At 50.4% G+C, this 14956-nt stretch overlaps 1 long non-coding RNA gene across 3 annotated transcripts; it reads right to left on the reverse strand.

Moving 5' to 3' along the window:
* Window positions 1-2371: 2371 nt before the first annotated feature.
* Window positions 2372-9864, reverse strand: LOC124515653 (uncharacterized). 3 transcript variants are annotated; one of them, XR_006962857.1, is made up of 7 exons: window positions 9655-9864; window positions 8962-9137; window positions 8155-8616; window positions 4272-4383; window positions 3712-3746; window positions 3289-3353; window positions 2372-3196 (listed from the first exon to the last, which is right to left on the reverse strand). It is a non-coding gene; the product is annotated as an uncharacterized LOC124515653 (long non-coding RNA). The 3 variants fall into 3 exon arrangements; XR_006962858.1 differs by having other exon boundaries at window positions 2372-3353; window positions 9068-9137; XR_006962856.1 differs by having other exon boundaries at window positions 2372-3353.
* Between the last annotated feature and the right edge of the window lie 5092 nt (window positions 9865-14956).

The following is a 14956-nucleotide window of genomic DNA, read 5'->3' on the forward strand; positions in this document are numbered from 1 at the left end:
AGGCTGTCTTGCTTAGACCATCCAAGCGACCCGACGTACCCACGAGGGGCCTTATAAGTGGAAGAGGGAGGCGGAACAGGGGCACCGGGACAAGAGGACCCCGGACGACGGACACAGAGAGGGGCAGCGGGTTGGCACTGAAGATGGGGGAAGGGGTCATGATCAAAGAAGGCGGGTGACCCCCCGTGCTGGAAAAGGTAAGGAAAGAGGCTCCGCCGGCCCCCGGAGCCTCCAGGGAGGACCCCAGCGCCGCCAGCACCTTGATTCCAGCCCGCTGAGGACTTCTGACGCACGAACCGTAAAATAATAGACTTGCATTACGTTAAGCCACTATAGCCTTGGTGATTTGTTAACAGCGGCAACAGGAAACGAATACAACCCCTTAAAGAAGTTCGCACCCCATGCCCGGCGGTGCTTTGTGGACAAGGCTTGGGTTTATTTTCATTATCGTGACTTACGCATCAATTACACTGCGGAAGATCTTGACAGGGTCGGCTGCACGGGGTGGGTGGCCTACTTTTGTCCTGAAAGCGTACACCTTGCACTTGAAAACATTTTTGAGCCGGGCTCGTGCAACCCTTTGCCGAGCGCGGCAGAGGAGAGCTGCACGCGATTCCCCGAGGGCCGAATCCGCCGGAATCTGGGCCGATGAATTTCGGTGTATCGCTTCCGCCTGCTCTGCGCATGCTCGGAGAAACCGCGGAGCCGTCGCTGTGGCCAAGCGCGTGGCCAAGACGCGCGTAAGTAGTAAGGTTGCAGGATGGCGCCCGCCTGTGCCTCCCGCCAACATTTGGGGTGCGGTAAACAATTATGACAAGGGGCGAGACAAAGCAAGAGACGACTCATCAAGGAACAGATTTTTAATAACGCTTTACAAGGATTTTTCCTAGAGGTCAGTGGTTAACGTGAGCATGTGGTTATCTAATCATCCCGGGACGCCGCAAGTGACACTTTTGAGCAGTCAGCTTCAGAAATTCAATCCGAATGGCGAACACCTCCCTTACCCAGGGAAACTTAAGGAAGCTAAGAATCGGAGCCCCGAGGTGACCTTGGGAGCATCTTCCCCGGGGAAGACAACTGGGTGTCGTATCCAGGCCCATTGGTTTCATGAAGCTGGGAGAAATGATAATGAATTGAATGCCCCTCTCTGAGCTCCTCCCGGGAGGAGGGGGCATCACAACCGGTTAGAAGAAAGTGTCGTTGGGGGAACGGGAGGGAAGAGAACCTAAAGGAAGGAAAGGAAGATTCTCACGGGGCTGGGATGCCCCATTCCACTCAATTAAATGGGAAGAGCACCCACTATATTTCAGACTCCGCTCTTGGTATTTGAGATAAAAGGATGAACGTGGGCACAGACACCCATGTCCTGGCATCTCGGAAGAGGCTAGAGACTGAAAACCAAAGAAATTACAAGACAATGTCGTAAGCGCAGCCTCTGAGAATGGACAGAGGGGAGAGCCGAGCTCAGAGGATGGCATTGTTAGGTCAGGTATCCTGGAGGGCTCCCCGAAGGAGGTGCTGTTGGAGTTGCTCGCCAGAAGAAACTGCCGGTCCATGGCTGTACCTGGCTAGCCTCCCCATCTCTCGTCACGTGTATGTCCTTTCCGTGGGCAATCTGCTTCCCTTTCCTTCTGTCTGGGTCACTAGGCAAGTGTAGGGTTATCAGGTGATCTGTCAGTAAAGGTTCCGTGGCCGCCTTGGGCACCCAAGGTGACGTCTGTGCAGGTGTCAGAGTGCGTAGAACCAGGCAGTGGTCTCACAATAGACCGGAAGGGCCAATCAGAACAGCGACTCTGCAGAGGCAGAGACCAGAGCAGGTGGCTGTGGGGGAAAGGGCCCACTGAAGCAAAGCTCCACGGTCCGTGTGAAGGACACAGGCATGAGAAAGGATTCAGCCACCGGGCTGTGGACAGGGTCTTGTGTGAGGCCACACCCCTCTGACTCAAGCTCCCGCATACCGGGACCCTAGTGACATCACAGTCTGTCTGGCCAGCTGGGCTGCCAGAGTAAAATGCCACAGACCGGGGGGGGGGGGGGCGGTTAAGCAACAGAAATCGATTCCTCACAGTTCTGGAAGCTGGAAGTCGTAGATCCGGGTACCAGCAAGGTTGAATTCTGGGGAGAGCCCTCTTCCTGGCTTACAGATGTGTCCCCACATAGTGAAGAGAGAGATTGCCAGCTTTCTGGTGTCTCTTTTTTTGTTATTATAATTTTTAAATGTTATATATTTTTTTATTTATTTTTGGGAGAGAGAGACACACACACACACACACACGCACAGAATCCAAGGCAGACTCCTCTCTGCCAGCCCAGAGGCCAACGTGGGGCTCGAACTCAAGCCGCTCAACTGACTGAGCCACCCAGGCCCCCATCTGGTGTCTCTTCTTAGAAGGGCACTAATCCCCATCATGAAGGCTCCACCCTCGTGACTTCATCTGAACCTAATTACCTCCTGAAGGTTCCATCCCCAATACCATCACGTGGGGCTTAGGGTTTCCACATATGAACTTGAGGCGACAGGATTCAGTCCGCACCATGGCGCACAGTGGCCAAGGCCAAGGGCTGAAATCACACGTGTTCTAATCCCCAGCTCTGGATAAGAGGTGAGATCCCGGGCTTGTCTGTGAAGGTGACTAGCAGAAAGAAACTCAGGCCTTGTCAGCATCCTCCCATGCTCCAAGGGACACAGCATGTGCTTGGAGAACCTGCTGGTAGCCAGGACTGGGCCCCCTGCGGTAGAGGAGCTGGAGTCAGTGTTCTGATCTTTAGCCCTACAGGCTCTGGAACATCGTCTCTTTAAGGACCCAGAATTGATCGAAACCTTGATGCCAATGGACTGGTTTATAAGAAGGACCACAGCTGTCAACTGGGTTCAGAAACACCTCTCAGCCAGACCAGTGAACTCCCTGGGGTGTGGTTTAGGGAGCTCTCGCGTGACCGAAGCGAGGCGCTCTCCCGGACACATCCTTTGGAAATGTTGGTCCCTCTTTGAAGGCAGTGACTTCTTCCCGGCTTATCCCTCAAGGCCCTTATGTGTCTCCTCTGACCCACCAGTATTGATTTTAAAATTTAACTCTAAAATGGGAAAATTTGGTTTCCGATGTCTACAGGAGCCCGGGAGGGGAATCCAACCCTTGGCTCAGCTCTCACATGTGCACCCATATACGAGGCAGAGGGACTTATATGGCTTCTATTCCTGTGAGAAAATTTAAAATCACCGTTAAAGATTATGCCTCGTAACGAACAGGTTTAAATCTGTTTGTTTTTAAAGAAATAGAAAGCTCAAACCTTGAGTTTCCTGAAAGGTGGATTTTCCTTTAAAATCTGGTAAGAGTTGGGGGTTTCTGAACAAGCTGCAAACATAATGAAAAGCAATGAAAAAGAAAGCGTGTGTGTGTGTGTGTGTGTGTGTGTGTGTGCATGTCTGTGCGAGTGCTTGCATGTGCATGTGTGCTTGCGTGCTTGTGTGCTTGGGTACGTCTGTGTGTGCGTGTGTGTGTGTGTGTGTGTGTGTTTCAGCAATATTGGTAAGTTGCAAGTTCATTACCCTCCTAGCTGGCACTTGAAGGGCACTTACGATGACTCATTTCAACTCTGCAGGAATGTAGCCTGATCTCATAAGAGTGACCTTTCTTGAAGCTGAAATTGCTAAGGTTTTTTTTTCCCTTCATATTTTATAACTAGAGGGTTCCCAGACCATCAGTCCCTTACGTGAGGGTTTTTTTCAGTGGTGGTTCCAGCAAATTCTGCAGATGAAGAAGAAGACCTGAATCAGAAGGAGCAAGGAGCTGAGCTTTGAGCTTAGCTGCCCTAACTCAGTACCTGCACTCTGTGAGACTTGCCCTCCCTCCCCCAGTTCCTTCTAGAAAGGCCACCCCAGCCATAGAAAGGGTCCCACTGCGGGGGCCCGGCACTGGCGGATGGTGCCCGTGGATGCAGCCATAAAGCCTGGAGAGTCGGTGCAGAGGTGCGGGCTGGCTGGGGCTGTGTGCAGGAGCTGTGGAACAGGCTCGTGGTGATGAACCAACTCCCAGAGGAACTCAGCCAGTTAAAGGGAAAAAGAAGGTCTAAGGGAATGTGGGATGCACGGAGGCTCACACTTGTGGGTAAATAAGCCAATCAAGTTTCCCATGTCTTCGATGATGTTTTGCGGAGCCCGGAACACTTCGACGTGGCAGGGCTTTGTGAGGGAAGAAGGGTCCCAACGGGGCTGGATGGCTCTGCCGACGAGTGGCCTCCGTGAGCCGTGGTCGGGGCCTTGGCGTACTTACCTCCTCGTCCTGCCGCCTGGGTTCAGCGTGTTCTGTGGGTGGGTTCGTAAATGCTGAATGAATGACCCAGGACGAGCCAACTAGAGTCTTGTGCTTGCACACTCCTGTGCATCTGTAACGCAAAGAGCGGAAAGTGAAGCATCAGACAGCCAGATTGCAGTCTAGACCTCGTAACTCGCGTTTTTGTACGGAACTTAACTACGTTCTCTCCCACTATGTCCTTCTGCAAGGGTCACCGTACCAAGTAATGAGGTCAAGGCAAGAATCCCCCTCAGTTCTACAGATGAGAAACTCAGGTGTTTCCCCATGGTTACCACCCTAGAAAATACTGGAGCCGGTTCCCGACCTCCCACACAATTCTTCGTCCACTGCTCTGAGCTGCAAAGCCGCTGTAGCAAACTCAGATCTGATTCTCGCTGGGGCGCTCTCTCCTCAAAACAGTAGTTCACGAGCAGACTGTACTTGAGAAGTTCCTCTGAATGACAGAAAGGAGCAAACAGCCCGCTGTAGAATTTATTTTCCCTAATCTGAGCTAATATGGTGTCTAACTATTTGGGTATCCTTGTGCACGTTTATTGTTATTACTGACTTATTTGTATTAATTTTTTAATTAATAGAGTAGACTCTACACCCAGCGTGGGGTTTGAACTCACAACCCCGAGATCAAGAGTCCCACTTTCTCCCCACTGGCTCTCTTCTCATCCGTCTTGGGACCCCCATCTTAGCTAATTACCTTCGTGAAGATTTTATTTCCAAAGAAGGTCACATTCTGAGGTTCTGGGTAGACATGAATTCTGGGGGGACATTATTCAACCCAGTACAATGCTGAATGATTGGATAGTTTTTTAAAGGGGGTTTAGTTAATTAGTTTATTTATTATTATTTTTGTTGGTGGTGGTAATCTCTATGTCCAATGTGGGTCTTGAACTCATGCCCCCAAGGTCAGGAGTCACACGCTCTACTGACTGAGCCAGCCAGACACCCCTGGGTAATTTTTAAATAACAGTTGTAATGAAACTAAAAGATAAAAGGGAGGTTAAGTCACACATTAGGAGCAAGAGCTTCACTGAATCATTCTTCGTTCTATCCTCAATTCAGACTACCCTTCATGGTTCTAGCGTTGCTTTTACCAATCTGCTTGTTGTCTTTTCATTGCGTATTCATAAAAGTTTTTTTTAATTTTTTAATGTTTTATTTATTTTTGAGAGAGAGACAGAAGGTGAGCAGCAGAGAGGCAGAGAGAGAGGGAGACACAGAATCCGAAGCAGGCTCCGGCCTCCGAGCTGTCAGCACAGAGCCCGACACGGGGCTCAAACCCACGAGCAGTGAGATCATGACCCGAGCCAAAGTCGGATGCTCAACCAACTGAGCCACCCAGGTGCCCCTCTTGGTAAGATTTTCTATTCCTTCTTTAAAAATGCTTTCGTAGCTTTGACATACTCATTTTTTGTGGGATCTTTTTTTCAGATGATTCTATTATGTCAGGGTCTTGCATTGCTTCCGCTGGTATTATCAACGCAGGATCAGTTTATATGTTGCGAGTTCAACTAAGGATTGCTACACTACATAAATAATATCAACTCAGACTTCTCCCCACCCACCCCCCACCCCCTGCTTTTCAGAGCCCTGGACAGGGGCACGTTGGTTGGTGCGTGGAGTTATTTTAAATTCTCTTCGTTAAGAGGGCTGAGTTTCAAGAATCTCCACCTTCGGCAGAGGGCTGAGTTCTAACTTCTACGAAGACCTCATCTTCTGTCCTCACCAGGTGCGAACAGAGAACAAAAGCCGTCTCAGTGTATTTCTGGGCCAATTAACTCCCTACAAACCCCTCAGTGACCGCAGCCGCGAATCACACTAGATTGATCTGATTTGGGTTCCCTCTTTGTTTCTAGCATCCGAGGGCCTCTCTTTCTTGTTAACTCCATTACGTATCTGAAATAAACTGTGTCATATTTTATCTCACATTTTTAGATCTCCGTAGCCGGAGGCATTTCGCATTAGTGGACTCCTTCAAGTAGCCAATACCGGAAGCCCAGTCTCTGGGGTTTGTTAAAATCAAGTTAACTAGCACTCCTGGATGTTGGCTCACTGTCAGAGTTGGACCCAGTGTCAATCATGCAGACAAGGTCCTGTTTAATCATAGTTTATGGGCCAGCGTAAGGTCCTCCCTTAGCTCAGTGGATCCCTCAAAACATGGTTCCAGTATTGAAATAATTGCCCTCAAAAAATAATTGTCATTCTGTTTCTGCTATTTTCTCTCCCCGTGGATTGCTGGGAAGCCTGAGGAGGAATCTCACAGACATTAGATGGATATTTGGGATAGTCAGAGTATGGTTGATTTAAGTCAAAGTCTGAGAAATTGGGAGACGTGAAAACGAGACTGTCCTGAGCAGTCCAGGAGTCAGGTGGCTGACCTGACCCTACCCCTGCCCCTAAACCCATAACTGCTTCGAACAGGAGGTCAGACTGTCGGCCCACCTCTGCCACTAACTGGGTAACACGTCCCTCTCAGAGTTTCTCAACTACAAGATAAGAACACTGGACGAAGTGCCTTACAATCTCCTGGTAGCTCTTGAGTCATTGGTAAAGGTTCGGGGGCGGGAAAGCTGGGGGTAGGGGTCACTGCCGTTCGGAAGCCATGCAGAGGCTCTGCTGGGCTTAAGTTGCCAAGGAACCGGAGGGGCGGAGCTTATTCCAGGTCCTGACACCAGGGCGATGCACTTCCTCCTCCTGACCTTGGTCTTTGCCTCCTTCCCTTGCAGCTCTCTTGGGGTTCATCTACCCCCTTGGGGTTTCTATGTCTTCTTTTGTATGGGATACACCTGCTCTCCCTTTTTCTCAGTCTTGACTGTCTTCTCTCCATTCTTGTCCTCTGTCTCCTCCTGGGCTCTTTCTGGTGGCTGTCCACTCACTACATTAGCAGAGACATTAGAGTTCCATGTCTACACGGAATTCGCCGCAATGCTACCGAAGCTCCCTCCAGCCCCCCTACTGCCCTGTCTTTGATGATAACACCATGCTTACTGAGCACTTGAACTGATCCGACCTCTTCAGTGTCCAAGTCCTAGCCCCTCGTGCCATGTCTCCTATGCAAGTTGCATGTATTCAACGAGTCGTTTTGGAGTTAAGCCAGGCACTGTACTGGACACGAGGATTAAATAAAGAATAAAGAAGGCAGACCCCTGAGGCTTGGAGTAGAAAAGAAGCAGGAAAGCAAGACAATCATGGCTTGTGATTCGTGATAAGTGCTCTGAAGAAAATGAGTCGGGAGACAAGGTAGTGAATGGTGGGGTGGAGAGTGCTGAGAGCCGAGCCGGGGGCTCCAGCAGAAAGCGGGGATTTGAGGAGGGGAGTCTGGTGATCTTTCGGCCTGTGAGTCCCTCTGTGTGTGGAGGTCCAGGAAAAGCCTGAAGGAAAGTGGCCACGAGGAGTCCGTGCCAGACAGCCCCTCTCCCTCCCTATTCTTAGTCCCTTCTCAGAATCTGTTCTAGAACCATCCAACAGCCAGTATCTCTCTACCTGTTTTTGGTTTATTTATTTATTTTGAGAGAGACAGAGCACACACTCGGGCGATCAGGGGAGGGGCAGAAAGAGAGGAAGAGAGAGAATCCCAAGCAGGCTCCGTGCTGTCAGTGCAGAGACCCATGCAGGGCTCACACTCACGAACCGTGAGATCATGACCTGAGCCGAAATCCAAAGTCGGCCGCTTAACTGACTGAGCCACCCAGGCATCCCTGGGTTTGAATTTTAAAACTTTTAGTCAAATTTCCCATTCTGTCCCTTTGGAACAGACACTTTTGTCCCCAGAAAGATGAAAAACAGTACAAAAGTGACACCAATGAGCAGTCTGCTTAGTTTTCAGTGTCCCACCCCTCACCCTCACCTTTGTGTACCGGGGATGAGAAACAGGACTCAGCAAGAAGTATCCAAAGACCTTTCTCCTTGGCTCCTGGTCTAGGATGTCGAGCCAAGATGCAACAATGAACTCAACACCCAGGATACTCAAATCCATGCAAGGGGCCCATGGGGCCACAAGGGAAACCAGCATAAGGCAGGGACACTGCACTCTAGGAAGTTGCCAGAATTCAGTGTATTTCAAGAAAAGAGCATGAACTCATTCAAGGATTTCAAAGCCATCTCCCCTGGAAGCTCTTAGGAGGTCAACCTGACACAGGGACAACCAGGACTCCGCCATCTTGCTGTTGACTGCACCGTGGTCCCCTCGGATTGCTGATAAGATGAGGCTACCCCATGGTTGGTATCTTCTATGGGAAGTGAGCAAGACCCTGGAGCTGGTGTGGGTCAACCCATCACCAGTTCCCTGGTTTGGCCATGAACATGAGTGCTGAAATGACATAAAGAGGAAGGAAGTTAGAACCATGGGGCTCAGGGCCCATGAGATCGCTGGATCATCCACAGGACTGCTATGTGGGGACTCTTGTTGAGGAAAAGAAGGCTGTGAGCTGTAAGGCCATAAGGGGCCCAGCTGTTAGACAACGTGAAGGCACCAACACATTTTGGGAGACGGCGGCACCACGAGGTAAAGCCAGCCGCCCCCGCCCCCCCCCCCCACCCCACAGTGTTGTGGTAAAGTTGGACATCACACGGGGCATTTCAACCCACGTGGGGAGAAATACATTTGTTGTTTTGTTCACCCCCCAAGAAGAGCCTATGTAATTAAGACACTCACTCTCGGGAATTTCTGTATCGATGAGTTTGTGAAATGTTGCCGCAAAGCCAAGGAGCATAATAAATCAGACGGGAGGGAACCGTGAGCTTGTCAGAGAGAAGCGTACCTGGTGATCAGATGGCAACCTGGCCTTTCATCTTTCAGTTCTATTCAGATCATCGGGAAGTACAAGTCAACTAGAGAAATTTAAAAAACGTATATGCGTATATGCGTAAGAAAGGCAAAAGTATAGATCCTCTGAAGTACGATCTTTTGTTCTCCCTATTTTTACAATTATATTTATGAAACATAAAACCAGACCAAGTGTTTTTAGTGTTGTTTGTTTGTTTGTTTTTCGAAATACAAGTAAACATCAGGGTATGAAGAAGGAATTTCAACAGACTGCTTTTCCATTCCTTTACCCAAGAGTGCCCAACTCTCTCTTCGCCTGGGAAAGAAAGGACATTAGGCCATCGTGTCCTCTCTGGGGATATTTGACGTGTCTGCAGATCTTCTTCCCTGAGGCTTATAAATCACCCTTCCTCACCCAGGCTTAAATCTCCACCCCTCCTCCTCAGTGGTGATGCTGCCTACCCTCCCCGTTCTGCGTTGAAGATCAAAATGGCCCCATCCTTCAAGCCTCTGGCACGCAAGTTCACAGAGGTTCAGTCTAAAGACTCATTCCGAGACACAGAGATGGTAATCTCTACTTACCCGACCTACTGGCTGTTGTTGAGAAAGACGTTGAGCCAACCAAGTGATTTTTAGTGCAAAGTTCCTCTTCGTTCTTCGTCGCCGAAGGGCTCCTTTCCTTGGTTTTAGGATGCTTAAGGGGAAGTGTGGGAGCTCCTCCTGTGGGAGCTCAAGCCAGGCAGTGGGATGTCACTGGAGGGTCTGTCACTGCAGCTGGGCCATGTTTGCAAGATGAAAAGGCTGTCACAGTCCCCAGCCTTGAGTCCTCAACATGCTCTTACAATGACTCATCGGTTACACAGAGTTCTTATCTTCGGACTGTGGGTCCCAAGCTTTGCCCCACTTTTCCGTGGGGGTGTTCCTGGGTCCTGGACAGCTATTCACAACCTTACACACTTGCTCGGCTGGGCCTCTGGAACAGTACTCGCTTGACAGGGTCGTTGCTGTTAAACTGACATTTAAAAGGGATGAGCAAGGGGTCCTGTGGGCACACATTCCTGAAATGCCATATTGACAAAAGCAGACCTGTTTCTCTGACGAGAGACTTTATTCAGGACCCTTTTCTTTTGCTCACCTCTTTTCTGATCCCCAGTGGAACTCTGCCACGGCTCTTCCCAAAAGCACTTGGCCCTGACCCCGTCTGCTTCCCGGGAAGTCTTAAGAGATCTACGTCTTTTGCTGTAATCTGGGAGGTCTGCTTTCGGGGGTCCGCGGGTCAGATAATCAACAAAAAGCCGAAGCCGAGGCCGTGGTGTGTCGGGTGTCAATCCACTCAAAAATATCATTGCTGACATGTGTTTTGTACTAAGTCTTTGCAACCTGGCATCAGGTTTATATTTTAGAGAACGCCTGGGTCACGAGCAGCCACATTTCTGATGCTCGGCGGCCACCTGCGGCCAGTGGCCAGGGTGGGGCCAGATGACTCCGAATAAAAAGGCATTCAGGTCTGGGCCCTCAGGAGGGAGAGAACACAGAGGGCTTGGTGGCCTTTCCCTGAAGCACAAGAAAAGATTCCAGAGGCTCTGGCCCCCCACCCCCCTTCCCCACTAGTCCTGTTCTACTACTTCTCCTCGGCAGGCTAAAGCTTCCTCTGCAGCTGCCACTGAGGTGGAGGACGCATTACTGTCCCAGCTAAAGCAAACAGCAGCGGTCGCTTTGGTTTCTAATTGTGACCACCTCCGATCGACAGCCGGGCCGAGACTTCAGCCTTTTTTTTTTTTTTTAAGCAAAGAAAGGTCAAGACTCCCTTGAGAAAGACCTCCCAAAGAAAGGTCAAAGACTCCCTCCTTTTTTTTTTTTTTTTAAGCAAAGAAAGGTCAACTGTTAATCATCTTGGGAAATGTGAAAGCCAATGTGGTAAAACTGTGACACGTTTTAATGGGCAAAAAAATAGCTGACATAGACTCTACAGGCCAGAAAAAAAAAAGAAGAACAAGGAGAAGACGATGACGACAAAGAAGAAGAAGAAGAAGAAGAAGAAGAAAAAGAAGAAGAAAAAGAAGAAGCAGCAATGCTCCTTTTATCCATCTAAAGAAAAAAAAAATCCCAACCTCATTATCAGCTCTCAATAGAGGATTAACAGGCACTGAACGGAGAAGCTTCCGGAAGGCTGGCATTCCAGAGAAGCTCATCAGGTTTTTGAAAGAAAGAATGTCAACCCCACTCAACTCCCAGCCTCTTGTCTACCAAATGGGAAAAATCACACACACAGATCTGGCCGCTCCAGTCTGTGTTTGCGAAGAGAAGAGTTAAAAGGGCCAGAGCTTGGGGGCGGCCGGGAGGTGGGGGTGGGGGTGTGCTGGCTAAGTGCTCTGGTGAAGTTACCTTGTGCAACCCTCTTCTTTCCCTCACAGCAGCCCAAAGACGTGCCTGAGGTGTGACTGGGGCGTGTGGCTCTTCCCTGTGGGGTTTTCTGTAAACCCCCCAGCTCAGTAGGTAGGGGCTGGGGCATCCTAATATTGGGAAAAATCGAACATTCAAGCTATTTCTTAAAGTTTCTGCTGCAAATGAATTTTCATGGGAACGCAAGCTGGTGCAACCACTCTGGAAAACAGTATGGAGGTTCCGCAAAAAACTAAAAATAGAACTACCCTACGACCCAGCGATTGCACTACTAGGCATTTATCCACGGGATGCAGTTGTGCTGTTTCGAAGGGACACATGCACCCCCGTGTTTATAGCAGCACGATCAACAATAGCCAAAGTATGGAAAGAGCCCAAATGTCCATCGACAGATGAATGGATAAAGAAAACATGGTGTATATATACAATGGAGTATTACTCAGCAATCAAAAAGAATGAAATCTTGCCATTCGCAACTACGTGGATGGAAGGAGAGGGTATTATGCTAAGCGAAATTAGTCAGTCAGAGAAAGACAAAAATCATAGGACTTCACTCATCCTAGGACTTTAAGAGACAAAACAGATGAACATAAGGGAAGGGAAGCAAAAATAATATAAAAACAGGGAGGGGGACAAAACAGAAGAGACTCATAAATATGGAGAACAAACTGAGGGTTATTGGAGGGGTTGTGGGAGGGGGGATGGGCTAAATGGGTCAGGGGCACTAAGGAATCTACTCCTGAAATCATCATTACACTAGATGCTAACTAATTTGTATACAATTTTTTTAAAAATAAAAGAAAATTATGGTGATTTTCAAAACAAATTTTTTTTTCAGCCACCAAATGGCTAGAATTAAGGAAAAAGGATCTCCACTGGCCTTTGATCCCTGTCACAAAAAAGCTCGCTGTTCCTTACTCCGGACCGGAAGATTCTTCGGGCGGTCCAGTCCAGGTCAGTGACGCTGTCTTCAGCACTGCGTTGTCGATGCTCGGGGACGGGAGTCATCACGGTCCCTCTCTGCGGATGTGGGCTTTGCTGAGCTACGGGGTGGAAAAGAGAAGCCCACCGTGCTGTGGGACATAGCCTGTGCAACTGGTCACCTGTGCGCGACTTTTCCAGGGCCGCCGTGACAAATTCCCACAGACTGGGAGTCAAAAACAGAAATGACTCTATCATGGTTCTGGAGGCCAGAAACCCAAAATCAAGGTGTGAGCACGAGTGGCTCCTTCCGGAGGCTCCAAGGAAGATTCTAGTCCAGTCCACTTCTAGCTTCTGGTGGTTTACAGCTTGGAGCTCCTTGGCCTGTAGACACATCCCTTCAGTCTTCGTCTGCCTTGTCACATGGTGCCCTCCTCTGCGTGTACCCTGTGGCCTGCGTGGCCTTCTCATAAGGACACCAGCCATTGGGTTTCAGGCCCACCCTACATCCAGGATGACCTTCCTTAACGAATTACATCCACAAAGACCCTATTTTCCAAAAAGCTCACATCCTGAGGTCCCAGGTAGACAGGCATTTCGGAGGGAACACCATTCAGCCCAGTACGTCATGATTCTCCTACGAGATGGAATTTTCCTGAACTTCTAGTTGCTTTTTTTTTTTTTTTTAATCACCACAAATATTGTCGCTTTGACACGAGAAAAGGCTCTACTAGACTCCTGGCTGCCTTGAAGAGGAATCGACCCTGGCTTAGAGACGAACTTGGGAGGAAAGGTGAAGCCAGCCGTTCTGCGCCATGCCTGAGGTACAGGACTGAGCGTTGAGTAAGGGCCTCGGAAACCGGGAGGGAAAAGAGAGGCAACCTCTGCTCCTTCTCGGAGGGGGGAAAGAGGAGGAGGTGAGAAGGGGAAGCAGGCCGGGTCAGTGAGGAGCCAGGTGGGTCCAGGCTCAAAGGTCCTTGGCGGGGGGGGGGGGGGGGGGGGGGGGGGGGGTGAGGAGATGGAGACGCCAAAAGGCCTCTCAGAGACAGGACCCCGTTCACACCACCCAGAAGACCGCCCTGCGAGGGGGCGTTTTTGCACAGAACTTAGAGCAACAGACTCCTTGACGGTGAATTTCTGTCCTTGGCCACACTCGGGCGACTTCTGCGCCTCCTGCCCGCCCTGGCCCGGACCCCCCAGCTTTCCGCGGAAATCGTCCCCCTGAGAGGCCGCCGCATCAGAAGTCACAGAGGAAGGAAGTCAGTCAGGCCCATGTGCACATGGTCGACTGAGGTCTTGCTTCCTTTTTATTTTCTTTCTAGTGCTCAGCTCAAAATTGTGCCTCCTTTAGCGCACGCTTCTTTTTTTAACCCTCCGGCTAACGTGGAAAGAATTTGTTTAGTTTGCTGTGGTGCAGCGGCGTAAACCATTGGCGGGGTGATTCATGCACCCTGGGCTGCTGACGTGCACGGGGAGGGACGGGGACCTCGTGGGGGGGGGGGGGCATGCGGGGAAGTTCTAAAGCTGATGAAATAGCCCTGAGGCTGATACAGCAGAATATACGTGCTCCTTATCGATCCCTAATTGTGAGCGTTGCTTCTCCGTAACAATGCACGTTCCCTTTGCTAACAGGACCAGATGGAAAAACCGAGAGGCACGTGCAGGGAAAGGACTGGATTACAGGTCAAGCTCGATCTAGAGGCACTTCCCTAATGTTGGCAAGGAGGCCCGACTCTGCAGAAGAGGCAGAAGGCCCGTGGCAAGGTATCGAACGCATGACTCGCGCAATGCTAAAAACTCCAGAAGCCGGAGGGTGTGAGGACATCTTAACATGGCGAAGCGGGCTTTTAGAAATGCCATTAAGTCTTGGCTCACTGTTCTGCTTGTCTCCAAGCTCGGCGTTAAACACATCTGATTTGCGCTTCTAAAAGGAGCCAGGTTGAGGCAATGGAAAAAAGGTCTGAGGGGATAGGAATCCCGGGATTCCTTCAGCCAGTAACTATGTGACCTCGGGGGAGCGGCTTCGCCAGGCCGTCCCAGGCTTTGGTGAGGACACGAAGGTACGTAAAGGTGTTCACGTAGCGCCTGCTGCCCGAGAAGCAGAGGGCACATCGCTGGAGCGTTATCTTTCCAGGACAGACTGCTGCAAACACGCCCGTGGGAGTTTCTGCCCCGATGCCAGACTTGCCCTTTGAGCATCCCTCCCTTCCCAGCCCCCTCCAATCCGTGGAGCCGCCAGTCGCCCTCCTACTGATGTGAGCCAGAGGGAATGCCCCTTGCTTGCGGCCCAGGACCCCTGCCTGAGACCGTCGGTTGTATTCCTTTCCTGTGGCTGCTCTCAAACGCCACCACAAATGTGGAGGCTTAAAACAAGAGGTTTCTTCTCTCAGGACAGTTCTGAAGGCCAGAAGCCCAAAGACGGTTCCACTGGGCCAACATCAAGGTGTCGGCGGGGCCGTGCACCCTCCCGAAGCTCTAGGGGAGAATTGATTGCTCCCTCCTTCAGCTTCTGGTGGCTGCTGGCATTTCCACGCCCGTGGCCCCATCACTCTGGTCTCCG

This window comes from Lynx rufus, unplaced genomic scaffold (genome assembly GCF_022079265.1).
Source record: "Lynx rufus isolate CCGP_SWC_20201006 ecotype Redwood Valley unplaced genomic scaffold, mLynRuf1.p SCAF_2, whole genome shotgun sequence".
Taxonomy (NCBI): domain Eukaryota; kingdom Metazoa; phylum Chordata; class Mammalia; order Carnivora; family Felidae; genus Lynx; species Lynx rufus.